Raw genomic sequence first — 19,900 nt, 5'->3', positions numbered from 1 at the left:
TGCATCCCCAGTGGTGCCAGTGCACTCTCTGGAGTCACCGGGGTGCATTCCCGGTGGTTCCAGTGCACTCTCTGGACTCACTGCATTGCATCCCCAGTGGCGCCAGTGCACTCTCTGGACTCACTGCACTGCACCCTCAGTGGTGCCAGTGCACTCTCTGGACTCACTGCACTGCATCTCCAGTGGTGCCAGTGCACTCTCTGGACTCACCGCACTGCATCCCGAGTGGTGCCAGTGCACTGTCTGGACTCACTGCACTGCATCCCCAGTGGTGCCAGTGCACTCTCTGGACTCATTGCACTGCATCCCCAGTGGTGCCAGTGCACTCTCTGGACTCACTGCAGTGCATCCCCAGTTGTGCCAGTGCACTCTCTGGACTCACTGCACTGCATCCCCAGTGGTGCCAGTGCACTCTCTGGACTCACTGCAGTGCATCCCCAGTGGTGCCAGTGCACTCTCTGGACTCACTGCACTGCATCCCCAGTGGTGCCAGTGCACTCTCTGGACTCACTGCACTGCATCCCCAGTGGTGCCAGTGCACTCTCTGGACTCACTGCACTGCATCCCCAGTGGTGCCAGTGCACTCTCTGGAGTCACTACAGTACATCCTTAGTGGTGCCAGTGCAGTCTCTGGACTCACTGCACTGCATCCCCAGTGGTGCCAGTGCACTCTCTGGAGTCACCGGGGTGCATCCCCAGTGGTTCCAGTGCACTCTCTGGACTCACTGCACTGCATCCCCAGTGGTGCCAGTGCACTCTCTGGACTCACTGCACTGCATCCCCAGTGGTGCCAGTGCACTCTCTGGACTCACCGCACTGCATTCCCAGTGGTGCCAGTGCACTCTCTGGACTCACCGCACTGCATCCCCAGTTGTGCCAGTGCACTCTCTGGACTCACTGCACTGCATCCCCAGTGGTGCCAGTGCACTCTCTGGAATCACTGCACTGCATCCCCAGTGGTGCCAGTGCACTCTCTGGACTCACTGCACTGCATCCCCAGTGGTGCCAGTGCACTCTCTGGACTCACTGCACTGCATCCACAGTGGTGCCAGTGCACTCTCTGGACTCACCAGGGTGCATCCCCAGTGGTGCCAGTGCACTCTCTGGAGTCACTGCATTGCATCCCCAGTGGCGCCAGTGCACTCTCTGGACTCACTGCACTGCACCCCCAGTGCTGCCAGTGCACTCTCTGGACTCACTGCACTGCATCCCCAGTGGTGCCAGTGCACTCTCTGGACTCACTGCACTGCATCCCCAGTGGTGACAGTTCACTCTTTGGAGTCACTGCAGGGCATCCCCAGTGGTGCCAGTGAAATCTCTGGACTCACTGCACTGCATCCCCAGTGGTTCCAGTGCACTCTCTGGACTCACCGCACTGCATCCCCAGTGGTGCCAGTGCACTCTCTGGACTCACCGCACTGCATCCCCAGTGGTGCCAGTGCACTCTCTGGACTCACTCCACTGCATCCCCAGTGGTGCCAGTGCACTCACTGGAATCACCGCACTGCATCCCCATTGGTGCCAGTGCACTCTGTGGACTCACTGCAGTGCATCCCCACTGGTGCCAGTTCCCTCTCTGTAGTCACTGCACTGCATCCCCTGTGGTGCCAGTGCACTCTCTGGACTCACTGCACTGCATCCCCAGTGGTGCCAGTGCACTCTCTGGACTCACTGCACTGCATCCCCAGTGGTGCCAGTGCACTCTCTGGACTCATTGCACTGCATCCCCAGTGGTGCCAGTGCACTCTCTGGACTCACTGCACTGCATCCCCAGTGGTGCCAGTGCACTCTCTGGACTCACTGCAGTGCATCCCAGGTGGTGCCAGTGCACTCTCTGGACTTACTGCACTGCATGCCCAGTGGTGCCAGTGCACTCTCTGGACTCACTGCACTGCATCCCCAGTGGTGCCAGTGCACTCTCTGGAGTCACGGGGGTGCATCCCCACTGGTGCCAGTTCCCTCTCTTTAGTCACTGCACTGCATCCCCTGTAGTGCCAGTGCACTCTCTGGACTCACTGCACTGCATCCCCAGTGGTGCCAGTGCACTCTCTGGACTCACTGCACTGCATCACCAGTGGTGCCAGTGCACTCTCTGGACTCATTGCACTGCATCCCCAGTGGTGCCAGTGCACTCTCTGGACTCACTGCACTGCATCCCCAGTGGTGCCAGTGCACTCTCTGGAGTCACTACAGTACATCCTTAGTGGTGCCAGTGCACTCTGTGGAGTCACTGCAGTGCATCCCAGGTGGTGCCAGTGCACTCTCTGGACTTAGTGCACTGCATGCCCAGTGGTGCCAGTGCACTCTCTGGACTCACTGCACTGCATCCCCTGTGGTGCCAGTGCACTCTCTGGACTCACTGCACTGCATCCACAGTGGTGCCAGTGCACTCTCTGGACTCACCAGGGTGCATCCCCAGTGGTGCCAGTGCACTCTCTGGAGTCACTGCATTGCATCCCCAGTGGTGCCAGTGCACTCTCTGGACTCACTGCACTGCACCCCCAGTGCTGCCAGTGCACTCTCTGGACTCACTGCACTGCATCCCCAGTGGTGCCAGTGCACTCTCTGGACTTACTGAACTGGATCCCCAGTGGTGCCAGTGCACTCTCTGGAGTCACTGCACTGCATCCCCAGTGGTGCCAGTGCACTCTCTGGACTCATTGCACTGCATCCCCAGTGGTGCCAGTGCACTCTCTGGACTCACTGCACTGCATCCCTAGTGGTGCCAGTGCACTCTCTGGACTCACCGCACTGCATCCCCAGTGGTGCCAGTGCACTCTCTGGACTCACCGCACTGCATCCCCAGTGGTGCCAGTGCACTCTCTGGACTCACTGCACTGCATCCCCAGTGGTGCCAGTGCAGTCTCTGGAATCACTGCACTGCATCTCCATTGGTGCCAGTGCACTCTCTGGACTCACTGCACTGCATCCCCAGTGGTGCCAGTGCACTCTCTGGACGCACTGCACTGCATCCACAGTGGTGCCAGTGCACTCTCTGGACTCACTGCACTGCATCCCCAGTGGTGCCAGTGCACTCTCTGGAGTCACTACAGTACATCCTTAGTGGTGCCAGTGCACTCTCTGGACTCACTGCACTGCATCCCCAGTGGTGCCAGTGCACTCTCTGGAGTCACCGGGGTGCATCCCCAGTGGTTCCAGTGCACTCTCTGGACTCACTGCACTGCATCCCCAGTGGTGCCAGTGCACTCTCTGGACTCACTGCACTGCATCCCCAGTGGTGCCAGTGCACTCTCTGGACTTACCGCACTGCATCCCCAGTGGTGCCAGTGCACTCTCTGGACTCACTGCACTGCATCCCCAGTGGTGCCAGTGCACTCTCTGGAATCACTGCACTGCATCCCCAGTGGTGCCAGTGCACTCTCTGGACTCACTGCACTGCATCCCCAGTGGTGCCAGTGCACTCTCTGGAGTCACTGCACTGCATCCACAGTGGTGCCAGTGCACTCTCTGGACTCACCAGGGTGCATCCCCAGTGGTGCCAGTGCACTCTCTGGAGTCACTGCATTGCATCCCCAGTGGCGCCAGTGCACTCTCTGGACTCACTGCACTGCACCCCCCAGTGCTGCCAGTGCACTCTCTGGACTCACTGCACTGCATCCCCAGTGGTGCCAGTGCACTCTCTGGACTCACTGCACTGCATCCCCAGTGGTGCCAGTGCACTCTCTGGACTTACTGAACTGGATCCCCAGTGGTGCCAGTGCACTCTCTGGAGTCACTGCACTGCATCCCCAGTGGTGCCAGTGCACTCTCTGGACTCACTGCACTGCATCCCCAGTGGTGCCAGTGCACTCTCTGGACTCATTGCACTGCATCGCCAGTGGTGCCAGTGCACTCTCTGGACTCACTGCACTTCATCCCCAGTGGTGCCAGTGCACTCTCTGGAGTCACTACAGTACATCCTTAGTGGTGCCAGTGCACTCTCTGGACTCACTGCACTGCATCCCCAGTGGTGCCAGTGCACTCTCTGGAGTCACCGGGGTGCATTCCCAGTGGTTCCAGTGCACTCTCTGGACTCACTGCATTGCATCCCCAGTGGCGCCAGTGCACTCTCTGGACTCACTGCACTGCACCCTCAGTGGTGCCAGTGCACTCTCTGGACTCACTGCACTGCATCTCCAGTGGTGCCAGTGCACTCTCTGGACTCACCGCACTGCATCCCGAGTGGTGCCAGTGCACTGTCTGGACTCACTGCACTGCATCCCCAGTGGTGCCAGTGCACTCTCTGGACTCATTGCACTGCATCCCCAGTGGTGCCAGTGCACTCTCTGGACTCACTGCAGTGCATCCCCAGTTGTGCCAGTGAAATCTCTGGACTCACTGCACTGCATCCCCAGTGGTGCCAGTGCACTCTCTGGACTCACTGCAGTGCATCCCCAGTGGTGCCAGTGCACTCTCTGGACTCACTGCACTGCATCCCCAGTGGTGCCAGTGCACTCTCTGGACTCACTGCACTGCATCCCCAGTGGTGCCAGTGCACTCTCTGGACTCACTGCACTGCATCCCCAGTGGTGCCAGTGCACTCTCTGGAGTCACTACAGTACATCCTTAGTGGTGCCAGTGCAGTCTCTGGACTCACTGCACTGCATCCCCAGTGGTGCCAGTGCACTCTCTGGAGTCACCGGGGTGCATCCCCAGTGGTTCCAGTGCACTCTCTGGACTCACTGCACTGCATCCCCAGTGGTGCCAGTGCACTCTCTGGACTCACTGCACTGCATCCCCAGTGGTGCCAGTGCACTCTCTGGACTCACCGCACTGCATTCCCAGTGGTGCCAGTGCACTCTCTGGACTCACCGCACTGCATCCCCAGTGGTGCCAGTGCACTCTCTGGACTCACTGCACTGCATCCCCAGTGGTGCCAGTGCACTCTCTGGACTCACTGCAGTGCATCCCAGGTGGTGCCAGTGCACTCTCTGGACTTACTGCACTGCATGCCCAGTGGTGCCAGTGCACTCTCTGGACTCACTGCACTGCATCCCCAGTGGTGCCAGTGCACTCTCTGGAGTCACGGGGGTGCATCCCCACTGGTGCCAGTTCCCTCTCTTTAGTCACTGCACTGCATCCCCTGTAGTGCCAGTGCACTCTCTGGACTCACTGCACTGCATCCCCAGTGGTGCCAGTGCACTCTCTGGACTCACTGCAGTGCATCACCAGTGGTGCCAGTGCACTCTCTGGACTCATTGCACTGCATCCCCAGTGGTGCCAGTGCACTCTCTGGACTCACTGCACTGCATCCCCAGTGGTGCCAGTGCACTCTCTGGAGTCACTACAGTACATCCTTAGTGGTGCCAGTGCACTCTGTGGAGTCACTGCAGTGCATCCCAGGTGGTGCCAGTGCACTCTCTGGACTTAGTTCACTGCATGCCCAGTGGTGCCAGTGCACTCTCTGGACTCACTGCACTGCATCCCCTGTGGTGCCAGTGCACTCTCTGGACTCACTGCACTGCATCCACAGTGGTGCCAGTGCACTCTCTGGACTCACCAGGGTGCATCCCCAGTGGTGCCAGTGCACTCTCTGGAGTCACTGCATTGCATCCCCAGTGGTGCCAGTGCACTCTCTGGACTCACTGCACTGCACCTCCAGTGCTGCCAGTGCACTCTCTGGACTCACTGCACTGCATCCCCAGTGGTGCCAGTGCACTCTCTGGACTTACTGAACTGGATCCCCAGTGGTGCCAGTGCACTCTCTGGAGTCACTGCACTGCATCCCCAGTGGTGCCAGTGCTCTCTCTGGACTCATTGCACTGCATCCCCAGTGGTGCCAGTGCACTCTCTGGACTCACTGCACTGCATCCCTAGTGGTGCCAGTGCACTCTCTGGACTCACCGCACTGCATCCCCAGTGGTGCCAGTGCACTCTCTGGACTCACCGCACTGCATCCCCAGTGGTGCCAGTGCACTCTCTGGACTCACTGCACTGCATCCCCAGTGGTGCCAGTGCAGTCTCTGGAATCACTGCACTGCATCTCCATTGGTGCCAGTGCACTCTCTGGACTCACTGCACTGCATCCCCAGTGGTGCCAGTGCACTCTCTGGACGCACTGCACTGCATCCACAGTGGTGCCAGTGCACTCTCTGGACTCACTGCACTGCATCCCCAGTGGTGCCAGTGCACTCTCTGGAGTCACTACAGTACATCCTTAGTGGTGCCAGTGCACTCTCTGGACTCACTGCACTGCATCCCCAGTGGTGCCAGTGCACTCTCTGGAGTCACCGGGGTGCATCCCCAGTGGTTCCAGTGCACTCTCTGGACTCACTGCACTGCATCCCCAGTGGTGCCAGTGCACTCTCTGGACTCACTGCACTGCATCCCCAGTGGTGCCAGTGCACTCTCTGGACTTACCGCACTGCATCCCCAGTGGTGCCAGTGCACTCTCTGGACTCACTGCACTGCATCCCCAGTGGTGCCAGTGCACTCTCTGGAATCACTGCACTGCATCCCCAGTGGTGCCAGTGCACTCTCTGGACTCACTGCACTGCATCCCCAGTGGTGCCAGTGCACTCTCTGGAGTCACTGCACTGCATCCACAGTGGTGCCAGTGCACTCTCTGGACTCACCAGGGTGCATCCCCAGTGGTGCCAGTGCACTCTCTGGAGTCACTGCATTGCATCCCCAGTGGCGCCAGTGCACTCTCTGGACTCACTGCACTGCACCCCCCAGTGCTGCCAGTGCACTCTCTGGACTCACTGCACTGCATCCCCAGTGGTGCCAGTGCACTCTCTGGACTCACTGCACTGCATCCCCAGTGGTGCCAGTGCACTCTCTGGACTTACTGAACTGGATCCCCAGTGGTGCCAGTGCACTCTCTGGAGTCACTGCACTGCATCCCCAGTGGTGCCAGTGCACTCTCTCGACTCACTGCACTGCATCCCCAGTGGTGCCAGTGCACTCTCTGGACTCATTGCACTGCATCGCCAGTGGTGCCAGTGCACTCTCTGGACTCACTGCACTTCATCCCCAGTGGTGCCAGTGCACTCTCTGGAGTCACTACAGTACATCCTTAGTGGTGCCAGTGCACTCTCTGGACTCACTGCACTGCATCCCCAGTGGTGCCAGTGCACTCTCTGGAGTCACCGGGGTGCATTCCCAGTGGTTCCAGTGCACTCTCTGGACTCACTGCATTGCATCCCCAGTGGCGCCAGTGCACTCTCTGGACTCACTGCACTGCACCCTCAGTGGTGCCAGTGCACTCTCTGGACTCACTGCACTGCATCTCCAGTGGTGCCAGTGCACTCTCTGGACTCACCGCACTGCATCCCGAGTGGTGCCAGTGCACTGTCTGGACTCACTGCACTGCATCCCCAGTGGTGCCAGTGCACTCTCTGGACTCATTGCACTGCATCCCCAGTGGTGCCAGTGCACTCTCTGGACTCACTGCAGTGCATCCCCAGTTGTGCCAGTGAAATCTCTGGACTCACTGGACTGCATCCCCAGTGGTGCCAGTGCACTCTCTGGACTCACTGCACTGCATCCCCAGTGGTGCCAGTGCACTCTCTGGACTCACTGCACTGCATCCCCAGTGGTGCCAGTGCACTCTCTGGACTCACTGCACTGCATCCCCAGTGGTGCCAGTGCACTCTCTGGAGTCACTACAGTACATCCTTAGTGGTGCCAGTGCAGTCTCTGGACTCACTGCACTGCATCCCCAGTGGTGCCAGTGCACTCTCTGGAGTCACCGGGGTGCATCCCCAGTGGTTCCAGTGCACTCTCTGGACTCACTGCACTGCATCCCCAGTGGTGCCAGTGCACTCTCTGGACTCACTGCACTGCATCCCCAGTGGTGCCAGTGCACTCTCTGGACTCACCGCACTGCATTCCCAGTGGTGCCAGTGCACTCTCTGGACTCACCGCACTGCATCCCCAGTTGTGCCAGTGCACTCTCTGGAATCACTGCACTGCATCCCCAGTGGTGCCAGTGCACTCTCTGGAATCACTGCACTGCATCCCCAGTGGTGCCAGTGCACTCTCTGGACTCACTGCACTGCATCCCCAGTGGTGCCAGTGCACTCTCTGGACTCACTGCACTGCATCCACAGTGGTGCCAGTGCACTCTCTGGACTCACCAGGGTGCATCCCCAGTGGTGCCAGTGCACTCTCTGGAGTCACTGCATTGCATCCCCAGTGGCGCCAGTGCACTCTCTGGACTCACTGCACTGCACCCCCAGTGCTGCCAGTGCACTCTCTGGACTCACTGCACTGCATCCCCAGTGGTGCCAGTGCACTCTCTGGACTCACTGCACTGCATCCCCAGTGGTGACAGTTCACTCTTTGGAGTCACTGCAGGGCATCCCCAGTGGTGCCAGTGAAATCTCTGGACTCACTGCACTGCATCCCCAGTGGTTCCAGTGCACTCTCTGGACTCACCGCACTGCATCCCCAGTGGTGCCAGTGCACTCTCTGGACTCACCGCACTGCATCCCCAGTGGTGCCAGTGCACTCTCTGGACTCACTCCACTGCATCCCCAGTGGTGCCAGTGCACTCACTGGAATCACCGCACTGCATCCCCATTGGTGCCAGTGCACTCTGTGGACTCACTGCAGTGCATCCCCACTGGTGCCAGTTCCCTCTCTGTAGTCACTGCACTGCATCCCCTGTGGTGCCAGTGCACTCTCTGGACTCACTGCACTGCATCCCCAGTGGTGCCAGTGCACTCTCTGGACTCACTGCACTGCATCCCCAGTGGTGCCAGTGCACTCTCTGGACTCATTGCACTGCATCCCCAGTGGTGCCAGTGCACTCTCTGGACTCACTGCACTGCATCCCCAGTGGTGCCAGTGCACTCTCTGGACTCACTGCAGTGCATCCCAGGTGGTGCCAGTGCACTCTCTGGACTTACTGCACTGCATGCCCAGTGGTGCCAGTGCACTCTCTGGACTCACTGCACTGCATCCCCAGTGGTGCCAGTGCACTCTCTGGAGTCACGGGGGTGCATCCCCACTGGTGCCAGTTCCCTCTCTTTAGTCACTGCACTGCATCCCCTGTAGTGCCAGTGCACTCTCTGGACTCACTGCACTGCATCCCCAGTGGTGCCAGTGCACTCTCTGGACTCACTGCACTGCATCACCAGTGGTGCCAGTGCACTCTCTGGACTCATTGCACTGCATCCCCAGTGGTGCCAGTGCACTCTCTGGACTCACTGCACTGCATCCCCAGTGGTGCCAGTGCACTCTCTGGAGTCACTACAGTACATCCTTAGTGGTGCCAGTGCACTCTGTGGAGTCACTGCAGTGCATCCCAGGTGGTGCCAGTGCACTCTCTGGACTTAGTGCACTGCATGCCCAGTGGTGCCAGTGCACTCTCTGGACTCACTGCACTGCATCCCCTGTGGTGCCAGTGCACTCTCTGGACTCACTGCACTGCATCCACAGTGGTGCCAGTGCACTCTCTGGACTCACCAGGGTGCATCCCCAGTGGTGCCAGTGCACTCTCTGGAGTCACTGCATTGCATCCCCAGTGGTGCCAGTGCACTCTCTGGACTCACTGCACTGCACCCCCAGTGCTGCCAGTGCACTCTCTGGACTCACTGCACTGCATCCCCAGTGGTGCCAGTGCACTCTCTGGACTTACTGAACTGGATCCCCAGTGGTGCCAGTGCACTCTCTGGAGTCACTGCACTGCATCCCCAGTGGTGCCAGTGCACTCTCTGGACTCATTGCACTGCATCCCCAGTGGTGCCAGTGCACTCTCTGGACTCACTGCACTGCATCCCTAGTGGTGCCAGTGCACTCTCTGGACTCACCGCACTGCATCCCCAGTGGTGCCAGTGCACTCTCTGGACTCACCGCACTGCATCCCCAGTGGTGCCAGTGCACTCTCTGGACTCACTGCACTGCATCCCCAGTGGTGCCAGTGCAGTCTCTGGAATCACTGCACTGCATCTCCATTGGTGCCAGTGCACTCTCTGGACTCACTGCACTGCATCCCCAGTGGTGCCAGTGCACTCTCTGGACGCACTGCACTGCATCCACAGTGGTGCCAGTGCACTCTCTGGACTCACTGCACTGCATCCCCAGTGGTGCCAGTGCACTCTCTGGAGTCACTACAGTACATCCTTAGTGGTGCCAGTGCACTCTCTGGACTCACTGCACTGCATCCCCAGTGGTGCCAGTGCACTCTCTGGAGTCACCGGGGTGCATCCCCAGTGGTTCCAGTGCACTCTCTGGACTCACTGCACTGCATCCCCAGTGGTGCCAGTGCACTCTCTGGACTCACTGCACTGCATCCCCAGTGGTGCCAGTGCACTCTCTGGACTTACCGCACTGCATCCCCAGTGGTGCCAGTGCACTCTCTGGACTCACTGCACTGCATCCCCAGTGGTGCCAGTGCACTCTCTGGAATCACTGCACTGCATCCCCAGTGGTGCCAGTGCACTCTCTGGACTCACTGCACTGCATCCCCAGTGGTGCCAGTGCACTCTCTGGAGTCACTGCACTGCATCCACAGTGGTGCCAGTGCACTCTCTGGACTCACCAGGGTGCATCCCCAGTGGTGCCAGTGCACTCTCTGGAGTCACTGCATTGCATCCCCAGTGGCGCCAGTGCACTCTCTGGACTCACTGCACTGCACCCCCCAGTGCTGCCAGTGCACTCTCTGGACTCACTGCACTGCATCCCCAGTGGTGCCAGTGCACTCTCTGGACTCACTGCACTGCATCCCCAGTGGTGCCAGTTCACTCTTTGGAGTCACTGCAGGGCATCCCCGGTGGTGCCAGTGAAATCTCTGGACTCACTGCACTGCATCCCCAGTGGTTCCAGTGCACTCTCTGGACTCACCGCACTGCATCCCCAGTGGTGCCAGTGCACTCTCTGGACTCACCGCACTGCATCCCCAGTGGTGCCAGTGCACTCTCTGGACTCACTGCACTGCATCCCCAGTGGTGCCAGTGCACTCACTGGAATCACCGCACTGCATCCCCATTGGTGCCAGTGCACTCTGTGGACTCACTGCAGTGCATCCCCACTGGTGCCAGTTCCCTCTCTGTAGTCACTGCACTGCATCCCCTGTGGTGCCAGTGCACTCTCTGGACTCACTGCACTGCATTCCCAGTGGTGCCAGTGCACTCTCTGGACTAACTGCACTGCATCCCCAGTGGTGCCAGTGCACTCTCTGGACTCATTGCACTGCATCCCCAGTGGTGCCAGTGCACTCTGTGGAGTCACTGCAGTGCATCCCAGGTGGTGCCAGTGCACTCTCTGGACTTACTGCACTGCATGCCCAGTGCTGCCAGTGCACTCTCTGGACTCACTGCACTGCATCCCCAGTGGTGCCAGTGCACTCTCTGGAGTCACCGGGGTGCATCCCCAGTGGTTCCAGTGCACTCTCTGGACTCACTGCACTGCATCGCCAGTGGTGCCAGTGCACTCTCTGGACTCACTGCACTGCATCCCCAGTGGTGCCAGTGCACTCTCTGGACTTACCGCACTGCATCCCCAGTGGTGCCAGTGCACTCTCTGGACTCACTGCACTGCATCCCCAGTGGTGCCAGTGCACTCTCTGGAATCACTGCACTGCATCCCCAGTGGTGCCAGTGCACTCTCTGGAGTCACTGCACTGCATCCCCAGTGGTGCCAGTGCACTCTCTGGACTCACTGCACTGCATCCCCAGTGGTGCCAGTGCACTCTCTGGACTCATTGCACTGCATCCCCAGTGGTGCCAGCGCACTCTCTGGACTCACTGCACTGCATCCCCAGTGGTGCCAGTGCACTCTCTGGAGTCACTACAGTACATCCTTAGTGGTGCCAGTGCACTCTCTGGACTCACTGCACTGCATCCCCAGTGGTGCCAGTGCACTCTCTGGAGTCACCGGGGTGCATTCCCAGTGGTTCCAGTGCACTCTCTGGACTCACTGCATTGCATCCCCAGTGGCGCCAGTGCACTCTCTGGACTCACTGCACTGCACCCTCAGTGGTGCCAGTGCACTCTCTGGACTCACTGCACTGCATCTCCAGTGGTGCCAGTGCACTCTCTGGACTTACTGCACTGGATCCCCAGTGGTGCCAGTGCACTCTCTGGACTCACTGCAGTGCATCCCCAGTGGTGCCAGTGCACTCTCTGGACTCACCGCACTGCATCCCCAGTGGTGCCAGTGCACTCTCTGGACTCACTGCAGTGCATCCCCAGTGGTACCAGTGCACTCTCTGGACTCACAGCACTGCATCCCCAGTGGTGCCAGTTCACTCTTTGGAGTCACTGCAGGGCATCCCTAGTGGTGCCAGTGAAATCTCTGGACTCACCGCACTGCATCCCCAGTGGTGCCAGTGCACTCTCTGGACTCACCGCACTGCATCCCCAGTGGTGCCAGTGCACTCTCTGGACTCACTGCAGTGCATCCGCAGTGGTGCCAGTGCACTCTCTGGACTCACTGCAGTGCATCCCCACTGGTGCCAGTTCACTCTCTGGAGTCACTGCACTGCATCCCCAGTGGTGCCAGTGCACTCTCTGGACTCACTGCACTGCATCCCCAGTGGTGCCAGTGCACTCTCTGGAATCACTGCAGTGCATCCCCAGTGGTGCCAGTGCACTCTCTGGACTCACTGCACTGCATCCCCAGTGGTGCCAGTGCACTCTCTGGACTCACTGCACTGCATCCCCAGTGGTGCCAGTTCACTCTTTGGAGTCACTGCAGGGCATCCCCAGTGGTGCCAGTGAAATCTCTGGACTCACTGCACTGCATGCCCAGTGGTGCCAGTGCACTCTCTGGACTCACTGCACTGCATCCCCAGTGGTGCCAGTGCACTCTCTGGACTCACTGCACTGCATCCCCAGTGGTGCCAGTACACTCTCTGGAGTCACTGCAGTGCATCCCCAGTGGTGCCAGTTCCCTCTCTGTAGTCACTGCACTGCATCCCCAGTGGTGCCAGTGCATTCCCTGGACTCACTGCACTGCTTCCCCAGTGGTGCCAGTGCACTCTCTGGACTCACCGCACTGCATCCCCAGTGGTGCCAGTGCACTCTCTGGACTCACTGCACTGCATCCCCAGTGGTGCCAGTGCACTCACTGGAATCACCGCACTGCATCCCCATTGGTGCCAGTGCACTGTGTGGACTCACTGCAGTGCATCCCCAGTGGTGCCAGTTCCCTCTCTGTAGTCACTGCACTGCATCCCCAGTGGTGCCAGTGCATTCCCTGGACTCACTGCACTGCATCCCCAGTGGTGCCAGTGCACTCTCTGGACTCACTGCACTGCATCCCCAGTGGTGCCAGTGCACTGTCTGGACTCACTGCACTGCATCCCCAGTGGTGCCAGTGCACTCTCTGGACTCACCGCACTGCATCCCCAGTGGTGCCAGTGCACTCTCTGGACTCACCGCACTGCATCCCCAGTGGTGCCAGTGCACTCTCTGGACTCACTGCACTGCATCCCCAGTGGTGCCAGTGCACTCTCTGGAATCACTGCACTGCATCCCCAGTGGTGCCAGTGCACTCTCTGGACTCACTGCACTGCATCCCCAGTGGTGCCAGTGCACTCTCTGGACTCACTGCACTGCATCCACAGTGGTGCCAGTGCACTCTCTGGACTCACCAGGGTGCATCCCCAGTGGTGCCAGTGCACTCTCTGGAGTCACTGCATTGCATCCCCAGTGGCGCCAGTGCACTCTCTGGACTCACTGCACTGCACCCCCAGTGCTGCCAGTGCACTCTCTGGACTCACTGCACTGCATCCCCAGTGGTGCCAGTGCACTCTCTGGACTTACTGCACTGGATCCCCAGTGGTGCCAGTGCACTCTCTGGAGTCACTGCACTGCATCCCCAGTGGTGCCAGTGCACTCTCTGGACTCACTGCACTGCATCCCCAGTGGTGCCAGTGCACTCTCTGGACTCATTGCACTGCATCCCCAGTGGTGCCAGCGCAATCTCTGGACTCACTGCACTGCATCCCCAGTGGTGCCAGTGCACTCTCTGGAGTCACTACAGTACATCCTTAGTGGTGCCAGTGCACTCTCTGGACTCACTGCACTGCATCCCCAGTGGTGCCAGTGCACTCTCTGGAGTCACCGGGGTGCATTCCCAGTGGTTCCAGTGCACTCTCTGGACTCACTGCATTGCATCCCCAGTGGCGCCAGTGCACTCTCTGGACTCACTGCACTGCACCCCCAGTGGTGCCAGTGCACTCTCTGGACTCACTGCACTGTATCTCCAGTGGTGCCAGTGCACTCTCTGGACTTACTGCACTGGATCCCCATTGGTGCCAGTGCACTCTCTGGACTTACTGCAGTGCATCCCCAGTGGTGCCAGTGCACTCTCTGGACTCACCGCACTGCATCCCCAGTGGTGCCAGTGCACTCTCTGGACTCACTGCAGTGCATCCCCAGTGGTACCAGTGCACTCTCTGGACTCACAGCACTGCATCCCCAGGGGTGCCAGTTCACTCTTTGGAGTCACTGCAGGGCATCCCTAGTGGTGCCAGTGAAATCTCTGGACTCACCGCACTGCATCCCCAGTGGTGCCAGTGCACTCTCTGGACTCACCGCACTGCATCCCCAGTGGTGCCAGTGCATTCTCTGGACTCTCTGCAGTGCATCCCCAGTGGTGCCAGTGCACTCTCTGGACTCACTGCAGTGCATCCCCAGTGGTGCCAGTGCACTCTCTGGACTCACTGCAGTGCATCCCCACTGGTGCCAGTTCACTCTCTGGAGTCACTGCACTGCATCCCCAGTGGTGCCAGTGCACTCTCTGGACTCACTGCACTGCATCCCCAGTGGTGCCAGTGCACTCTCTGGAATCACTGCAGTGCATCCCCAGTGGTGCCAGTGCACTCTCTGGACTCACTGCACTGCATCCCCAGTGGTGCCAGTGCACTCTCTGGACTCACCGTGGTGCATCCCCAGTGGTGCCAGTGCATTCTTTGGAGTCACTGCATTGCATCCCCAGTGGTGCCAGTGCACTCTCTGGACTCACTGCACTGCATCCCCAGTGGTGCCAGTTCACTCTTTGGAGTCACTGCAGGGCATCCCCAGTGGTGCCAGTGAAATCTCTGGACTCACTGCACTGCATCCCCAGTGGTGCCAGTGCACTCTCTGGACTCACCGCACTGCATCCCCAGTGGTGCCAGTGCACTCTCTGGACTCACCGCACTGCATCCCCAGTGGTGCCAGTGCACGCTCTGGACTCACCGCACTGCATCCCCAGTGGTGCCAGTGCACTCTCTGGACTCACTGCACTGCAACCCCAGTGGTGCCAGTGCACTCTCTGGAGTCACCGGTTGGCATCCCCAGTGGTGCCATTGCACTCTCTGGACTCACTGCACCGCATCCCCAGTGGTGCCAGTGCACTCTCTGGACTCACTGCACTGCATCCCCAGTGGTGCCAGTGCACTCTCTGGACTCACTGCACTGCATCCCCAGTGGTGCCAGTTCACTCTCTGGACTCACTGCAGCGCATCCCCATTGGTGCCTGTGCACTCTCGGGACTCACTGCACTGCATCCCCAGTGGTGCCAGTGCACTCTCTGGACTCACTGCAGTGCATCCCCAGTGGTGCCAGTGCACTCTCTGGACTCACTGCACTGCATCCACAGTGGTGCCAGTGCACTCTCTGGAGTCACCGGGGTGCATCCCCAGTGGCTCCAGTGCACTCTCTGGACTCACTGCACTGCATCCCCAGTGGTGCCAGTGCACTCTCTGGACTCACCGCACTGCATCCCCAGTGGTGCCAGTGCACTCTCTGGACTCACCGCACTGCATCCCCAGTGGTGCCAGTGCACTCTCTGGACTCACTGCACTGCATCCCCAGTGGTGCCAGTGCACTCTCTGGAATCACTGCAGTGCATCCCCAGTGGTGCCAGTGCACTCTCTGGACTCACTGCACTGCATCCCCAGTGGTGCCAGTGCACTCTCTGGACTCACTGCACTGCATCCCCACTGGTGCCAGTGCACTCTCTGGAGTCACTGCACTGCATCCCCAGTGGTGCCAGTGCACTCTCTGGACTCACTGAACTGCATCCCCAGTGGTGCAATTGCACTCTCTGGACTCACTGCACTGCATCCCCAGTGGTGCCAGTGCACTCTCTGGACTCACCGCACTGCATCCCCAGTGGTGCCACTGCACTCTCTGAAGTCACTGCAGTGCATCCCCAGTGGTGCCAGTGCACTCTCTGGACTCACTGCACTGCATCCCCAGTGGTGCCAGTGCACTCTTTGGTGTTACTGCAGGGCATCCCCAGTGGTGACAGTGAACTCTCTGGACTCACTGCACTGCATCCCCAGTGGTGCCAGTGCACTCTGTGGAGACACTGCAGTGCATCCCAGGTGGTGCCAGTGCACTCTCTGGACTCACTGCACTGCATCCCCACTGGTACCAGTGCACTCTCTGAAGTTACTGCATTGCATCCCCATTGGTGCCAGTGTACTCTCTGGACTCACCGCACTGCATCCCCAGTGGTGCCAGTGCACTCTCTGGACTCACTGCACTGCATCCCCAGTGGTGCCAGTGCACTCTCTGGACTCACTGCAGTGCATCCCCAGTGGTGCCAGTGCACTCTCTGGACTCACTGCACTGCATCCCCAGTGGTGCCAGTGCACTCTCTGGAATCACTGCAGTGCATCCCCAGTGGTGCCAGTGCACTCTCTGGACTCACTGCACTGCATCCCCAGTGGTGCCAGTGCACTCTCTGGAGTCACTGCATTGCATCCCCAGTGGTGCCAGTGCACTCTCTGGACTCACCGCACTGCATCCCCAGTGGTGCCACTGCACTCTCTGGACTCACTGCAGTGCATCCCCAGTGGTTCCAGTGCACTCTCAGGACTCACCGCACTGCATCCCCAGTGGTGCCAGTGCACTCTCTGGACTCACCGCACTGCATCCCCAGTGGTGCCAGTGCACTCTCTGGACTCACTGCACTGCATCCCCAGTGGTGCCAGTGCACTCACTGGAATCACCGCACTGCATCCCCATTGGTGCCAGTGCACTCTGTGGACTCACTGCAGTGCATCCCCACTGGTGCCAGTTCCCTCTCTGTAGTAACTGCACTGCATCCCCAGTGGTGCCAGTGCACTCTCTGCACTCACTGCACTGCATCCCCAGTGGTGCCAGTGCACTCTCTGGACTCACCGCACTGCATCCCCAGTGGTGCCAGTGCACTCTCTGGACTCACTGCACTGCATCCCCAGTGGTGCCAGTGCACTCTCTGGACTCACTGCCCTGCATCCCCAGTGGTGCCAGTGCACTCTCTGGACTCACTGCAGTGCATCCCCAGTGGTGCCAGTGCACTCTCTGGACTCACTGCACTGCATCCCCAGTGGTGCCAGTGCACTCTCTGGAATCACTGCAGTGCATCCCCAGTGGTGCCAGTGCACTCTCTGGACTCACTGCACTGCATCCCCAGTGGTGCCAGTGCACTCTCTGGAGTCACTGCATTGCATCCCCAGTGGTGCCAGTGCACTCTCTGGACTCACCGCACTGCATCCCCAGTGGTGCCACTGCACTCTCTGGACTCACTGCAGTGCATCCCCAGTGGTTCCAGTGCACTCTCAGGACTCACCGCACTGCATCCCCAGTGGTGCCAGTGCACTCTCTGGACTCACCGCACTGCATCCCCAGTGGTGCCAGTGCACTCTCTGGACTCACTGCACTGCATCCCCAGTGGTGCCAGTGCACTCACTGGAATCACCGCACTGCATCCCCATTGGTGCCAGTGCACTCTGTGGACTCACTGCAGTGCATCCCCACTGGTGCCAGTTCCCTCTCTGTAGTAACTGCACTGCATCCCCAGTGGTGCCAGTGCACTCTCTGCACTCACTGCACTGCATCCCCAGTGGTGCCAGTGCACTCTCTGGACTCACCGCACTGCATCCCCAGTGGTGCCAGTGCACTCTCTGGACTCACTGCACTGCATCCCCAGTGGTGCCAGTGCACTCTCTGGACTCACTGCAGTGCATCCCCAGTTGTGCCAGTGAAATCTCTGGACTCACTGCACTGCATCCCCAGTGGTGCCAGTGCACTCTCTGGACTCACTGCAGTGCATCCCCAGTGGTGCCAGTGCACTCTCTGGACTCACTGCACTGCATCCCCAGTGGTGCCAGTGCACTCTCTGGACTCACTGCACTGCATCCCCAGTGGTGCCAGTGCACTCTCTGGAGTCACTACAGTACATCCTTAGTGGTGCCAGTGCACTCTCTGGGCTCACTGCACTGCATCCCCAGTGGTGCCAGTGCACTCTCTGGACTCACTGCACTGCATCCCCAGTGGTGCCAGTGCACTCTCTGGAGTCACCGGGGTGCATCCCCAGTGGCTCCAGTGCACTCTCTGGACTCACTGCACTGCATCCCCAGTGGTGCCAGTGCACTCTCTGGACTCACTGCACTGCATCCCCAGTGGTGCCAGTGCACTCTCTGGACTCACCGCACTGCATCCCCAGTGGTGCCAGTGCACTCTCTGGACTCACCGCACTGCATCCCCAGTGGTGCCAGTGCACTCTCTGGACTCACTGCACTGCATCCCCAGTGGTGCCAGTGCACTCTCTGGAATCACTGCAGTGCATCCCCAGTGGTGCCAGTGCACTCTCTGGTCTCACTGCACTGCATCCCCAGTGGTGCCAGTGCACTCTCTGGACTCACTGCACTGCATCCCCACTGGTGCCAGTGCACTCTCTGGAGTCACTGCACTGCATCCCCAGTGGTGCCAGTGCACTCTCTGGACTCACTGCAATGCATCCCCAGTGGTGCCAGTGCACTCTCTGGACTCACCGCACTGCATCCCCAGTGGTGCCAGTGCACTCTCTGGACTCACCGCACTGCATCCCCAGTGGTGCCAGTGCACGCTCTGGACTCACCGCACTGCATCCCCAGTGGTGCCAGTGCACTCTCTGGACTCACTGCACTGCAACCCCAGTGGTGCCAGTGCACTCTCTGGAGTCACCGGTTGGCATCCCCAGTGGTGCCATTGCACTCTCTGGACTCACTGCACCGCATCCCCAGTGGTGCCAGTGCACTCTCTGGACTCACTGCACTGCATCCCCAGTGGTGCCAGTGCACTCTCTGGACTCACTGCACTGCATCCCCAGTGGTGCCAGTTCACTCTCTGGACTCACTGCAGCGCATCCCCATTGGTGCCTGTGCACTCTCGGGACTCACTGCACTGCATCCCCAGTGGTGCCAGTGCACTCTCTGGACTCACTGCACTGCATCCCCAGTGGTGCCAGTGCACTCTCTGGACTCACTGCACTGCATCCACAGTGGTGCCAGTGCACTCTCTGGAGTCACCGGGGTGCATCCCCAGTGGCTCCAGTGCACTCTCTGGACTCACTGCACTGCATCCCCAGTGGTGCCAGTGCACTCTCTGGACTCACCGCACTGCATCCCCAGTGGTGCCAGTGCACTCTCTGGACTCACCGCACTGCATCCCCAGTGGTGCCAGTGCACTCTCTGGACTCACTGCACTGCATCCCCAGTGGTGCCAGTGCACTCTCTGGAATCACTGCAGTGCATCCCCAGTGGTGCCAGTGCACTCTCTGGACTCACTGCACTGCATCCCCAGTGGTGCCAGTGCACTCTCTGGACTCACTGCACTGCATCCCCACTGGTGCCAGTGCACTCTCTGGAGTCACTGCACTGCATCCCCAGTGGTGCCAGTGCACTCTCTGGACTCACTGAACTGCATCCCCAGTGGTGCAATTGCACTCTCTGGACTCACTGCACTTCATCCCCAGTGGTGCCAGTGCACTCTCTGGACTCACCGCACTGCATCCCCAGTGGTGCCACTGCACTCTCTGAAGTCACTGCAGTGCATCCCCAGTGGTGCCAGTGCACTCTCTGGACTCACTGCACTGCATCCCCAGTGGTGCCAGTGCACTCTTTGGTGTTACTGCAGGGCATCCCCAGTGGTGACAGTGAACTCTCTGGACTCACTGCACTGCATCCCCAGTGGTGCCAGTGCACTCTGTG

This window comes from Anser brachyrhynchus (assembly GCF_964034855.1).
Source record: "Anser brachyrhynchus genome assembly, contig: SCAFFOLD_59, whole genome shotgun sequence".
NCBI lineage: Eukaryota > Metazoa > Chordata > Aves > Anseriformes > Anatidae > Anser > Anser brachyrhynchus.
This window is presented reverse-complemented; position numbering follows the sequence as displayed.